Source organism: Manis pentadactyla, chromosome 19 (genome assembly GCF_030020395.1).
Source record: "Manis pentadactyla isolate mManPen7 chromosome 19, mManPen7.hap1, whole genome shotgun sequence".
In the NCBI taxonomy this organism is placed as follows: Eukaryota; Metazoa; Chordata; class Mammalia; order Pholidota; family Manidae; genus Manis; species Manis pentadactyla.
In genome coordinates, this window is record NC_080037.1 from 25,116,703 (window position 1) to 25,132,084 (window position 15,382).

A 15,382-nucleotide genomic window follows, 5' to 3' on the forward strand; every position below is an offset into this window, starting at 1 on the left:
GAAGAATCCCTGACTTGAAATTGGGAGGGCTGAGTTCTTGGCTTGGTTCTACCACAGAGAATCCTGGGCAGTTAATGACATTTCTACACAGAGAGGATTTGACCTGATAATTGTTAGTGTCCATAACAGCCCCAAATACCACAGGAACTGTTGAAATCAAATAGATAAATATGAGAGGAAACAATTACCTTAAAGCAGACATCTGAATTCCCCTTTGCACAAGAACTATCTTTTGCAAGGAAATTATCTTGAGGGTAGGAAGAGAGACTTGCAGTGTAAGGTATGAAAGAAGAAAAAGAGGAAATGAAATGTGCTCTGAGAGGGGAGTGACTGGGGATTTGGGAGAAGGGATCGCCCACAGTGGAGAGAGAGGACTAAGCAGAAAGGACCGCTGTCTGCTTCTAGAAATGGGGCATCTGCTATTCAATTTTCAGTTGTCTGTATTTCTGGATGTACAGCTTCTCTGTCTTCTCAAGCTTTCAGTAAAATTGTAATTGTCTTCTTGGTGGAAATCAGTTAAAAAAATGTGTTATATGTCTGGTTCAGTTCAGAGCAGAGATGCGAGGCTGCTGGGCGTGGGTGAGCAAGGAAGGAAGAGGAAGAGCACGTCTTCCTCTGGAAGCAGGAGCTCGGAGCCCCCAGAGCTTCCGGTGGAAACCTAAGCCCCTGGAAATGTGCTCATGAAACTAACAGTCTCAGAAATTTGTGCAGGAAGGACCTGACAGGAATGCTGCAAACATATGATTAGTTATTTTTAGACATACCAAAGGACATCTAGGTTGATGGCATTTATAGTGGTATTGTTGAAATTACATTTTTGGATATTTTCTTACTGATTCATTCACACATTATTTACATTATTATACTCCTCATTATACTTTCATTGGGCTTTTGAATTTTATTCTTTAAGTTCAGGTGTGGATGCATTTTCTAAAAACTACAAAATTACCCAAACAGAACAGATTGAATTTCAAGGTTAGGAAGTTTTTCTAATAACAATTTATGGTCCAAGTATAATGTGATGAAGTAAGGAACTGTGCATGTGGGTACCAACCTGCATTATGGCAAGAGTTGGATCAAAAATGGAGAAAATATTTGTAGCTTCAGTTAAAAATGTTCTTAGAATGCGTTAATGATCATTTCTAAACAATGTTGCATTGTATGTACACAGATATACTTCAATAAAATGGTTTAATTTGTAGAAAATTCATCTCATAGAATGATTGTTCCCTATGATTTTCTTCTGAAATTATAAGAATAGCCTCTCCCATAATTTGCAAAAATATTATAACACCTTTATTATCATGGTATAATTTATGAAGGAGTGTAAATTTGGTATTTTCACTTTGAGAGTTATTTTTCCCCAAGTCTCTGCCCTTTGGAGTATTTGCAAATCTCTGCAAATATAGGCTCATCCACAATGCAAAGAATAATCTTTCTTTTGGGCTTTTCCTGGATTAGTGATTAGTGGTGTCTTCACTGAATATTTAACTTCCCCAAAATTGCTTATCGTTGCTGTGGATCAGTGAAAGATCTGGGTGAGCTGTCACTACTTTCCATAATCAAGTTTCCCATGCCAAAAAAAGAAAGTAGCACAATATGGAGTGAAAGAAGCCTGAGGTTGGGCTTTTAAAACTTTCCTTCATGTTATTCCCCATTTAAAATAACCAGAAACAAAAACAAAATAGTTGAGATGCAGGAGGGATTTTATGCAGATCAGTAAGGCTGATAGCTCACATTTTCTTGCAAAACTCCTTAGAGGTTTCCTCTGCAGACCCCTCCACAGTCAGGCATAAATAGTAAATGCCATAAAGAAAACAATTTCTTATTGTTCAAAACTGTCTAGTTTGGTGTGTTGGTGAGGGGAAGGAGAGAGTAGGGAAAAGTTCTACTGTAGGGAAGCCAAAGTCAGAGATAAGGACTCAAATGTACTGAAGTGCTAGATAATTCAAGCTTCTCATAGCACTTTATATTAGTAGAAAATCACTGTTCATATTTGTGCTTAATCTCATTTTCATTATTTAGAAAATAGACCCCAGAATTACAATGAAATATGCTTTGAATGCTTAGATAGCATGTCCAGTCACTTTCTAAGAATGTGTAGATGAAAACAGACTTTGCTTGCTTAGTTGCACTTAATCCCTATTTTCTTCTCTTTTGAGTGGGCTACGGTACCCAATGGATACTCTCCCCTATATTTATTGAGCTCACTAATGTATGGGGGTGTCTTTCCCTGGTTAGTGTAATAGGGAAAATTGCATTTGCCTATCTATCACAAATGAAAATCACCTGAGGAGTATAAAGAGCATTTTCAATTTTGCTACCATTATTTCAGAAGCAATCAAATGCAAAAGAATGAAAGTCAAGCATAGAGCAAAATGCTGATAGATTGGCAATCTGCATCGCTCTCTGGGACCATCATTATTTCAGTGTTCAAGAGGAAAATGAACATTTGAGAGATGGTAAATTACATCGCATGCAATCAGTCATTCATCTCCTATAGCAACAATAATTGTAGAGGCAGTAGTTCAGACTGTAACTATGTAGTCATCCCTGCTTGTTTGTTTGTTTCAAAGGATACTAAATCTTGTATGACATGATGTGGACACTCCTGCCCCATTAGAAATACAGATCCTAGATGATTTTCAAATATTGGTATTCAGCACCAATCACCTGTGCATGAGGAGGTCAAAGTAAATATTGCAGCCACAAAGAGCAAGATGTTTGGCATTGTCTTTCTTCTACAACAATGTGTCCGTTCATTCCACATTTTAATAATAGGTTATCTGTCTGCATTTTGTGCATTTTTTCTACCTTTATAATCTAAACGTGATTTTTTTAATACAGTAAATCTTGGTTGTCTGATACTTTAGAAAGATGCTTTTTCTGGGTAAACTAAAAGCCTGACTTGGCTCTTCCTGATGTTCTTAAATAGTTTATAAGCAATGTCTTTCCTCCACCTCCTTCCTATTCATAGTCTCCTTCAGCTTAATGATATAAAGCAGGTGGTAGTGTTGTCAAACTGGGTTTCCATTAGGAGCAATCTTTGAGAATGTGGTGTGTTTGCTTCCTTATTTTTCTCATTATTAGGTGTCTCAGGCTCAAAAGGTAGTTTTGTAAATATATATCCTGCAAGAAACCAATACTCTGAGTTTCTGAGCCATGAAAATCGGGTATCGCAGTTTTTTACATTTTTTTTAAAAGCTTTCAGAATGTGGATTCTGGGTTTCTCTTTTTCTACCTAACTGAGAAAAGCCCCACCCCCAGCGCCCTCTCACTTCCTGTTCTGGTACTGGATGGGGCAGTGCTGGTCAGGACACACTCGGTCACACACTGAGGTTAAGGCAAATTTAGCCGTCAGTCTTGATGTTTGGGAAAGGTCACGGATGACTCCTTTAATTATTGATGGCTCAGAAATTTTATCATTGTTGCCTTTAATTTGTAACAAGGCTAGATATAAAAATTATTATTTAGTGGAGGAAACTGAAAATAGATTTCCCTCCTTTTAGGTTTTTGACAAGAGATACAGAGAAAAAAGAGAAGGAAAGGTAAGAAAGGTATGAGGGGATTATGACACTTCAGGATCTTTAGAATGAGGCAGAAACAGAGCATTAAGAGGAATGAGAAGATGGCCATTCCTGGCTTTATTTGAGGTGACCCCAAAGTTCTATTCCTCTTGTTTCAAATCTTTTATTGAAATATGATTATGTACAGAAAAGGGCACATTTTATAACTACATAGCTGGATGCCTTTTCACAAATTACACACCACGTATGTAAACAACACCCAGGACAGAAAACAGACCTAACAGCACCTAGAAGCTGTTCTCTTATCTCCTTCCAGTTACTCACCTTCATTCCCAAGGTGGCCACCATCCTACCTTCTAACAGACGGATTTGCCTGCTTGCTTTTTGCTGTTAAATATAAATGGAATATTACCCTCTTGCCTGTCTTCTTTTACTCAGCAGTGCTCTTTCATCCACTACCTTTTAATTATCTTAATTTGATGTTATAACTTATGAATAGCCGTCTTCTTTTCTTCGAGAGATGGGAGTGGTGAAGAGCATTGGAACTGAAACTACGATGTCTGTTGAAAATGCAGTTCTTCTATTTATTAGACCCCCTCATGTAAGTTGCTCAAGCTTTTGTTGCTCTAATATCCTTATCTGTAAAATGGGGATAATAAAAATATCTTCTTTATGAGCTGAGTCCTTAATGAGGTAGATATTAACTTGCACGCATACATGTCAAGCGTGCAGAAGAGTGCCTGGCTAGTGGACAGCACCGTGTAAGTGTAAGCTATTGCTGGTTCTCCAACTCACACTTCGTTTCCTCCTTCTGTACTGCTTCAATCTCTGAGCACAGAATGGGGGAATAATGTGTGAAAACTGACCAAAAGTAGGGAAGAAATGCCTCTGACAGAAATGAAAGAGGTTCTTGATATAATTTGCCCTTTGCTCCCATTCCATTAATTTTAGACATAAGTACTTAAAATTTAATTTTCAATGATGTATTGCTTAATTAAAAGCCCTAATTACTCACTGGGACTCTAATAAATAATAACAGTTAGTGTATAGTGACAAAATGTAATTCGTAACAAAAACTTTATTTTCTCTTAAAATGTTGCAGAGAAATTCTGACTATAAAAAACTCCATATTTGTATGCTTTAATCCCCTTCCCTTTAATTCCACTTCTACTTCCCGTGAGTTACCATTAGTGTTGGTAGCATAATATTGCCCTTGCCGTGTTTATGATCTGAAGTGATTATTGGGATGGCAGCGGTGAGGAAGAGGTGGTATCACAGACCTGAAAGATTGGAAGTGATAGAAAAATTTCCACCTTCCCTTCACCTTCCTCTCCTGCCGCAACTCACCTCCTTACACCCAGCTCCAGGATGAGCTAGGAAGAATGGTGCAGTATCACTTAGTTGCAAAAAATGATACATTAGTAGATACTAAATTTTTTATTTCTCCCTCTCCTTCCTCTCTCTTGATATTTCCCCAACTAGCATCAGACTCAGGAGTCTCACAAGCTGGAAAAGGGGTTTATAGAAATTGTAATTCTTTTTATAAGAAAGACAGTAGAATGTGTATAGGTATTTCATTATTTATATTGGACATTAAATTTCTTCAGTATATTCCTTGTGTTTTGTTATTCCTGGCAACTTAGATCTGTAAAAAGCTATGTTCTAAATGCCATCAGGTGCTGTGCTTTCCTGAGCAAGCAGTTTAAGAGAAAGGTCAGACAAAAATTGTACTGTTGTTGTCTATCACCTCAGTCTAAAAAATTCCTCATAGTTCCTTTTCTTATTGGCCTATAATGTAGGTACAGAATTTCTAGAAGACATAGGACGCAGATATTATAAAGTATTGAGGACAGCTAGCTTATGGAGAAACTCTTGACCAGTTTCTCATGCCTTAAATTACAAACAATGCTTCAGTATGATAGCTTATCTTGAAATACAAATTGTTAGGTACAAAGAGATGTTAGCAACCAGAAAAGGGGAAGATAAGGTTCAAAGAAAAAGACATTCAAACTCTGCCCAGGTAGGGGGCCCCTTGGGAAGACAACAAGGCTTTGCAGGGAGAGAACTTTCTTTCTAACCAGATACAAACATGGGCACAAGTGAACAGAACTAAGAATCGTCCAATCACACCTCATCACCAGGTAAGAGTGTGCTTACTAAGAGGGATGGCTACATAGATGAACCTGTCAGTCAAATAACCCCTCCTTGTCAGTCAAAGAGGCGCCTCCCAGCCAGAATGTAATATAAAGGCCTCCCGCCTAACAGTTCCGGGCCTTTGTTTATCTTGACTCAGGCCCACTCCTCCCTTGGAGTGTATTCAAATAAAACTTCACTCTGCTTCATTATTGTGTCTTTGCTTTTCAAATCTTTGTTGCAAAGGGGATAAGAACTGAGAGCAAATTCAACCTGTAAAAAAAAAAATCACTGAATATTTTGGTCAAAATAAATAAGTAACCCCCTTGGTTCTTTAGCTCCTCATGTCATGAGAAAGCAGGTATGCCTATGGATACATGATGCTAGTAAACTTGGTTTTGAGTAAGTTTATCTACATAAAATGAATTTTAAATCTTTGAATAAATCAAGTTCCATAGAAATCAACCCAAGGGGTAAAAAAGAAAATATGAACTCCTCGTGTTGGGAAGGAACTCTGTTTGGAGATGCAGGAAGTCAGAGAGAAAGTTAAGGAAGGAAACCATTAAAGCAAGAATAGCAGGGAATGGCAGCTGCAGAGAGCAAGGAAAAACAGAGGAGGAAAGGGAAGTTCACTGGCCTCCTGCTCCGCACAGGGCAGATCCCTCGCCAACTCCTGAAGCCAGCCTGGGTCACCTGGCATCCAGCGTCTGCTTGAATCTGCATGGTGTGGGAACTAAGCCCCTGGCAACCCAAGATGTGGGGGCGCCACAGAGCACTAGATGGAGTGAGATTGTGTTCTGAGAACTTCCAAAGGCAAAGAAAAAAATTTTTTAGGCTGGCTACTAAAGAGCATGATTGTATAGCTGCAGTCCTGTCCTGGTCACCCAGGTGATGGGACTCACAAGCCCAAATCAGAGATCTCAGAAGCCCCTCCCTACTTGTCTGAAGTAGGACAGAGAGAGGGAAGACTTGTGCTTAAATCTAGAAAATAGAATGAAACAGCAAAGTAACAAAGATGCTTACCACTGGAAGAGTGCAGAGACAGAATGTAGTAAGCTGAGCAGTAAGAAGTCTTTATTTAAGGTGAAAGTGCATACTCAAAGAGAGGAGAGTATGGGCAACCTCAGAAAGGAGGCATGCTTAAGGGTTTAGGGTTTGGAGTTTTGTAGGGTCTTTTGGATATGGGTCAGCATAAGGCATGATGTATACAGGTGATTCATAATTCCTTTGAGGTTTTGTCTTAAGAATAGGGTTATTTAGGTGACTGTGTTGGTCCAGATTTTGGTATTTTTTATCCAGTAGGCTTATTTACACTTCAGGGATCTATCACCTGTCCTGGTTACAAAGTTACTGTCTTGCCAATGGGTTTCATCCCTGGGCAAGTTCACTATGTATTCAGTGAGACCAGAGAGTGACAATGGAACGTTCTTAGGGTGAAAGGGGTCATTACCTGGCTTTATTCACCTGGTGATAGATCAAGCACTAGAATCATGTCTGCATCCATCAGGTCTGTATTCCTCCTCCACCTCTGCCTCCTCCCAGAGCTCTTTACATAGTGACTTAGTAAAAAATAGCTTATTGCCTATGGGTGTGGAGGGAGTAGCCTAGCAGAAGACCAGTCACATCTTCAAGTACTTTAGGTTCAGAGGAGGATCCTGGCCATAGGAACCTTCACTTTATCCACACTCTACCCCCCTAGGATTCTTGCCTCACAATCTTCATTCTTTCAGTCTTCCACAATGGTCCCTGTGCAAGAAAGCTGGAGCATTGTAACCAGATTCCACAACAGCAACACAGGATAACAGCAACATAGAGATAATAACAAAAGTTAAGATAAGACAAAATTTTGATACAGGTAACAAAAATTATAATAATCCTCAAGCCTGAGGAGATTATTTCAGCTGTGTTCAAAAGCAGTTCTACTCAGATGAGTTCATGACTCACACTCAGTAGTAGTACAGACAGGGAGCTCCTTGTACCCCAGCAAGTAGCAATTTTTTGCTAGGGTGTGCGCCCAGTCCACAGACTTTAGGGGCAATAAGACGCATGTTTTAGTGACACCAACATAGGCAAATATTGTCCATCAGGTAGGATGCATGCAAGAGAGTGTTCCTGTGATAGGACTGTGTCAGGAAGGGGGTTTCATCCAGGGCCAGTATACCATACTTTTACCCCTCTCCCCCTGGGGGTTACTGAGGGGTGTGTGTATATAGTGCTACTGGAGGTGCATGCACTGGCCATAATGATAAAACAAAACTCCCTAGTAAGATGTTGTTACCTTCTGGCTCTTCAGGACACACTACTGTGATCTTTGGGGGCCACTCTGCTGTTATTCCAGGAATTCACAGGAGGCCAGCTTCCAGGCCTTGTCCCCAAGGTGCCAGGAGAGCCAGCCATGATTGGTTCATGTGTCGGAATGTCCAGGGCCATGTCCACTCAGTGGAATCTCCAGGTTTTAGTGCAGTTGGTGCTGACAGCAAGATGTTATTCTGGTGGCCAAACCTTGGCTTCAATGATTCTTTCTTGGTTTGTACTTGCAGTTGTATAGAGGAGGCAGCAATATGTATTAGCATGTCTATGGGGTCAGGGCTCCTTTTTGGGGTTTCTTGTTCAAATGCCATAGCACCGTCCATAAGTGGACTGACTGTCCCTGCAGACTATTGGTGTCTGACTTCAGACCAGATTTTAACAAACCATTGTGCCTCTCTCTCATGCCTGCTGCAGTAGGATTGTATGGCACATGAAACTTCTACTTGATTCCCAGCTGTCACACCCATCTTGGAGTGCATGTCCAGTAAAGTGGATGCACTGATCACTCTCAACTACCTGTGGTCAGCCATAGGCTGCAAAGAGACACTCCGGGCCTCTTTTGGTCATCTGTTGGTCTGCACAACATTTAGGAAAAGCAACTAGAAGTCCAGTAGCTGTGTCCACACAAGTCATGGCATATTGGTACCCTTGTGACATGAATGGAGTCCCAATATATATTCTATCTGCCACCTGATGAGGAGTATCGGACCCTTGGTTATTGTCCTATGTTGCTGTGGAACTCAGTATACATCCCTTTAAGAGCATATGATGCACTCCTGGGCTCTGCTGACTTCTTCAAAGGTCAAAGGCAAGCTTCACTCACAGACTAGAGCCCACATTGTCTTTTGCCCTGCATGCAACAAATGCTAATGTAACCATTGGGCTACATCAGAGGCAGACTTTCCTTTTAGCCAATGTGCCTGGGCGAATTGATCTGCTTCATCATTTCCTGGGGATGCCAGTGGCAAATGACCTGTCACATGGTATACTGTAACTGTTTTAGTCTGACTATAGGCCCGTAAATCTTGCCACAATTCTTGTCTCCAAAGGGGTCGGTGACCAACCAGCCAGTTGGTATGGTACCATTTTGGTAGCCACAGGGTCAAGCCCTGATAGACATCCCAGCCGTCAGTGCAGACAACTATCGGGGAGGGAGGGCTCCTGGGTGATCACAAGCCACACTGCCTGCAACTGTGCCCATTGACTACTTTTCCTCTCACCATCTTCCACCCATATTGTCTCGGTCTTAGGATGGAAAGCTATGGCCCTCCATTTTTGGGGCTGCCCATGGCTAGAGCCATCTGTGTACCATGCATCTTCAGGTATAGGGGCTCTTACCTCCTGATTAGGACTCTCTGCTACTAATGGTTCTGAAGTAAATTCTTCCTGTTTTTCACTAGTATATGTCATTGGCCCCAATAAGCATTGGAGTTCTTCACTCAAGGGGCTACTAGAGAGGGCAGTACACTGCTGTAGGTAAGCACCCCACTTGGCTAGTGTGGGCGTTTGTGCCATACCACTCCTTGGTTTGAGGTCCAGTCTTATACCCACCCCAAGATGGGATGGGTGGTTATTACCTTTATTGGGACCATTCCAGTGTGGGTTCTATAGCCAGCAAGGCATGGTACATGGCACCCAATTGTTCTTCTATCAATGTGTATCCTACCTATGCTCCTTTCCAGAGTTGCAACCAGAATCCAATAGGTTGGCGAGTTCGTTCAAGCCACTGCCAGAGACTCCAGCCATAACTGTCTTCAGTCACATGAACATCCAGCTCACAGGGCCTTGATACATCTGTCACACTCAGGGCCTGCACAGTTTTGATTGACCATTTTCTGTAGTGAGGGCAGATGCACATGCCTCACCCCAGTCCCACCTGATTACCTTTTCTTACCAACTTATCTGTGGGAGCCATTTGAAGCACATTTTTCATCCTTTCAGTAAAAGGCTCCTCATCTAGGTCATAATTTTCTGAACTACAGATGGCATTTTTCATGCCTAGCTTCTGTAACACCTGTTGGAGCTCAGCATACATCTGCCATATAGCAGGGGAGGATAGTAAATCACCCTGATTGGGCCACACAGCATGAAGTGCAGCCAGAAGCCAGTCGAGGAGGGAGTGATTTCCTGGGGTCTGATGTGCATTTTGTAATCGCTGACTCAAGGCAGGATAAACTGTCAGAGAAGCCAGCTTACCCATCTGTCTTGCCAGTGGTTTTAGCCCCAGGCAAGTTCAATGGATTCTGTGAGACCGAGGAATGACAATAGAACATTCTTGGGGTGAAAGGGTTTATAAACAACTTTATTCCCATGGTGGCAAGTCAATCACTAGCATCCTGTCCACTCAGAGTGAGTCCGCATGCAGCAAGCTGGTCTCTGCCTCTGGGCCTCTCTGCTCCTGCAGCCATCAGTCTCTGTGCTTGGTGCTGCCATCATACCAGTATTGTCTCTGCTCTCCTGCAGCCTTGCAGCCATGCCACCGTGTTGCCCAGAGCACTGGGCGGAGCTCTTTATATAGAGTTAATAATGACATATTGCCCACATGTGTGTAGTGAGCTAGCCATCCAGGGCCAGGTGAGAATCCTGGCCATAGGAACTTTCATTTTATCCACACCATTTCTGATCCAGACAGAACAATTCCATCCACCCCAAATCCCACAGATATAGGGGCCAAGCTGATATTGACTCCAAAGGCTTCTGGTGAAACAACCCAAATCCACCGGCTCAGCCTGAGTACAGGGGTGGACCATAGAGTGCTCCACGACCTGGGGAGGGGGCTGCTCCTGCTCCTCCCCTTGGGGGACTTTCGGCTGCTGGGTCTTTATTTTCTTTACAACCACTGGGCATGCTTTCAATACAGGAGGGGCTCTGGCACCACCCCTTCATCCTTCTCCTGCTTCTCCTTTTCCAGGGCTGATGGCACCTTTCTCTCCCCCCCACTGGGTGCCTCCTCTGCTACATCCTTTACCTTTTCCATGGCACCTCGCAGCAGTGCTAGCTCCGTCTTCAGCAGCTCTCTTACCTTCACCTCAACACCTTGCAGCTTGTATTCTCGTGCTGCCATTTCTTTTGTCTCTTTCAGGAGCAGATTCTTCTCATCTGCAGACTTTTTTAACACTGTGAGAAGCAGCCAACCCATAGTCCTCGCTGCCTCACGGGCACTCTGCTTCTCAAAGGATCTTCTTACTATACCTACAGCCTCAGGTGTCGCCTCCACATCCCTCCAGTCCTGGGGTGGGGCCCAGCCCTCCAGAAGGCAAGCCACCTCAGACCACATACCCACTGGGGGACAACTGATTGTCTCCCCATCCATAAGGACAGCCCGCTGAAGCACCCCTCCCATGAGGGCAGCCTGTTCTTTTCCTTGGTCAACAATGAATCCTTGCAATGTCTCCAATTGTCTTGCCAATGGGTTTCAGCCCTGGGCAAGTTCACTTGGATTCAGTGAGACTGAGAAATGACAATGGAATGTTCCTGGGGTGAAAGTGTTTATTACTATGGATCGAATGAGAGTTCCTGTGGCCAGGATTCTCACCTGGTTGACTAGCTCACTGCACACCTGTGGGCAATACATTGCTGTTGACTCTATATGAAGATCTCTACCCAATGCTCAGGGCAACACGGTGGCATGGCTGCAAGACTGCAGGAGAGCAGAGCAGAGGCTGGAGTGGTGGCAGCGCTGAGGACAGAGGCCCAGAGGATGGCTGTGTGGGATGGCTGTGCAGGCAGAGAGGTTCAGGGGTCAGCTGTGTGGGCAGAGGGGCCCAGAGGGAGAGACCAGCTTGCTGCATGCAGACTTGCTCTGAGTGAACAGGATTTTAGTGACTGAACTGCCACCTGGAAATAAAGTTGGATATAACCCTTTCACCCCAAGAACATTTTGCTATCAATTTTTTTGGTCACATTGAATCCATAGCAAAATTGCCTGGGGCTGAAACCCATTGGCAAGACAATTACCCAGCTTGTTCTCCCAGCTATAGGTCAAGCACTAGAATTACATTTGCATCCAGTAGTCTGCAGGTCTGTAACCTTCCTTCATCTCTACCTCTGTCCAGATGGGCAGAGCTCTTTATATAGTGACTCAGTCAGTAATAGCTTATTGCCCACAGCTATGGCAGCAGTAGCCCAGCTGCAGGCCAGTTGCATCATCAAGTAGTTTAGGTTCAGGTGAGAATCCTGGCCATAGGAACCTTCACTTTATCTACAGTAACTTAGTTGATTAAAGGAATGGAAGAAGAGGAAGAATAGCATATAGATTAAGTTAAAGAATAAGCTGGGCCTTTATCACAGGCTAAGTAGATTTTACAATGGCATGACCTTTGTCCCATTTCCTGGCCTACTTTATGAGGCATCACAGAAAAGTCCTTGGCTGACATCTTTGACCTTGGAGGCTTTATCTAATTGGAACAATGAAGATATGATCTGCATTCTTTATCTGAGGAATTATTTTTCATCTATGGAATATCCAGACATTCCAAGTCACTCCTGGCCTTTGGAACTTCAGCTAATTAACTAATTAACTCTGTGAGTTCTTTCTGGTTTTATCTGGTTAACAATTTGAGTACTTTTTAGTGGGCTTTACTGGCAATTTTACCCACAGGAGGAAAGGAAAATAACAACCATTTCATAAGCATATACTACTTGCTAAGAAGTTTAATGGGCTTTTAATATAAATAGTTCAGAAACATGGCACTGGGCCTCTAGAGAAGGTATTGTATTGACCAAGGGCAGGCTGCCCCAAGATGTGCCATTGTGATGTGTACCTTATTTCAGAGTTGAGAACAACTAAGGCCATAAAGACTCATAAAAAACTTTGACCTTGCACCCCAAAATGCATAAAAAGAATTTAGATAGAGGCACTACTCCAGGAAGAGAGCTATCACCATAGATTGCTATATTATAATGTCAGCTAGGGGTGGTAGATAGGGAGGGATGTGGCTAAGTCTGTTAAAATCCTTTGTGACATATCATTGTTACTTTGTGGCCCAGAGAATATTTGATTGCCAAACATGTGCTCTTTTCATATTCCTGTGAATTACTTCCCTTTTCCTTAGAAGTCTCAGACCCTCTGTGGTAAAACTGCAATATTTTCAGAATCTCTTGCTTGGCCTTAGTGCATCTCCATATCAATAGGTCATTACAAGGGCATCTCTGGATTGGAGTGGTTGTGTGGGGATCCTTTTTTGCAGCTCATGAGTCATGAGAGACATTGGTGAGCAGAAGTAGATGACTGCTTGTAGCAATTAATGGGTTTCTCCCACTTTATTTCTCCCTTTGACTGATTTTGATTTCAAAGGAAATTTGCCTCAGGCTGGGAACTTATTTTTCCTGACGAGAGTTACATCTGGCAATGGTCAGCAGGACCTCTGAACCCAAAATCTGTCTTCATCAGTGTGACCCTGGGTGGACGGCCTCTAGAATTGGTTGGGAGGTAACCGAAATGCCCCCTGTGGATGGTGGGAAGCTCCCATTGGCTGCAGTGGTAGAGAGTGTGGACTTCCCCTGGGAGTCCCCTATCCATGGGGCTTCCACTGAGGAGCCAGCAGTGGTGAAGCACCTCCTGGGTGGGTGGGGCCTTCCTCAGAATGGGGGAAGGGTGGAGATGCTGGAGGGTGTGGAATCAGCCCCCCATGAGATTGAAGACTGCTTAGAGGCCTGAGCTGCCATGTAGCAGCCAGGATTGTGGGATGTCTGTTTCTCAAGAAAGTGTAAAGTGTTATGGAGGGAGAGAGACTTTGGCAGAGAGACACACTTTGGCATTACTTGGAGGAGCTGGGTGATGACTTATGGGATGCCCTTAAGAGAGACAGTTATTGAGAAGATGGGTGCTGCTCCTGGAAGACACGCTAACAGTGAGGGAGGAGGCAGCATGAGAATCCATGTTGCAGGAGGCTGTGGGGGAGGGGGAGGAAGGAGCTGTGCCTTCACCCCAGGAGATGGTGGGGGACGTGTCAGGGGAGTATGAGGGGGTGGGGCCAAGAGCCAAACTCTGGCTGAGGCCACTGCCAGAGGCACCAGCTGCTCCTGCGTTAAAGGCCCACATGGTTGTAATTAGTAAAATAAAAATGCAACAACTGCAGGCTCCTCACGGGGAAGGGAAGACCCATCCCACATTGTGGAGCACTCCATGTTCTTCCCTATACCCTGAATGAGCTGGTGGACATGGGCGTCCAGTATTGACAGAAGCCATTGGAAACTTTGCCTTACGTGGCTTTTGCGTCTCTGGGATATAGAGGTGGAAAACATTGTTATGTCAGGTTCTGAAATGGGTACAGTGGCTTCCCTGATGACTCACCCTTCGCTCTGGTAGTGGCTGAAAAGTGCCCGCCACACCTCCGGGAATCAGGTGCTTGTGGATTGACTGACAGTGGCCATCAGGGCAGTTTGGCCTAATCCCCAGTGAGGACAATGAAAAAGCTGGATCACTCCTGGCGTATGATCGTGGATTATAGGGAATTGAATAAAGTCACACCCCATTTGCATGCTGCTGTCCCCTCTATAGCAGCCCTTATGGACACCCTCAGTCATGAACAAGGGACATAACATTATGTGGACCTTGCTAATGGATTTTTCTCCATTGACATAGCACAGGAAAGTTAGGAACAGTTTGCCTTCACTTGGGAAGGCTGGCAGTGGACATTCACTGTCCTTCCACAGGGACACCTCCACAGTCGTACCATTGGTCATTGACTTGTAGCCCAGGACATGGCCACAGGGAAGAAACAGCAAATTGTGTGGCTGTATCACTGCATTGATGATATTATGCTCATGTCTGATTCTCTTGCAGATTTAGAAGGGGCAGTTCCTAGTCAGCGGCAGCATCTATAGGAGAAAGGATGAGCTGTGAATAGCACCAAGGTTCAGGGACCTGGTTTGTCTGTAAAATTTTTGGGGGTTGTCTGGTCTGGTAAAACTAAAGTTATCCCAGAAGCAGTCATAGACAAGGTCCAGGCTTTCCCCACCCCTACCACTGTGGCAGTATTACAAGAGCTTTTTGGTCTTTTGGGTTACTGGAGAGTATTTATTCCATACTTGGCCCAAATTCTGAAGCCCTTATACCAGTTGGTATGAAAGGGCATCAGGTGGGATTGGGATGAAACATGTGCAGTTGCTTTTACTATTGCTAAGTGAGCAGTCAAGGCTCTACAGGCCTCGAGTATGATGGACTCATCAAGGCCCTGTGAGCTGGATGTTCATGTAATGGAAGATGGTTATGGATGGGGTCTCTGGCAGTGGCTTGAATGGACATGCCACCCTATTGGATTCTGGTCACAACTATGGAAAGGAGTAGAGGTCTGGTACACCTTGATAGGGAAGCAACTGGCTGCTGTGTACCACGCCTTGCTGGCTACAAGCCCATTGCCAGAACAGCTCCGACCAAGGTAATAACCACCTATCCCATCATGGGGTTG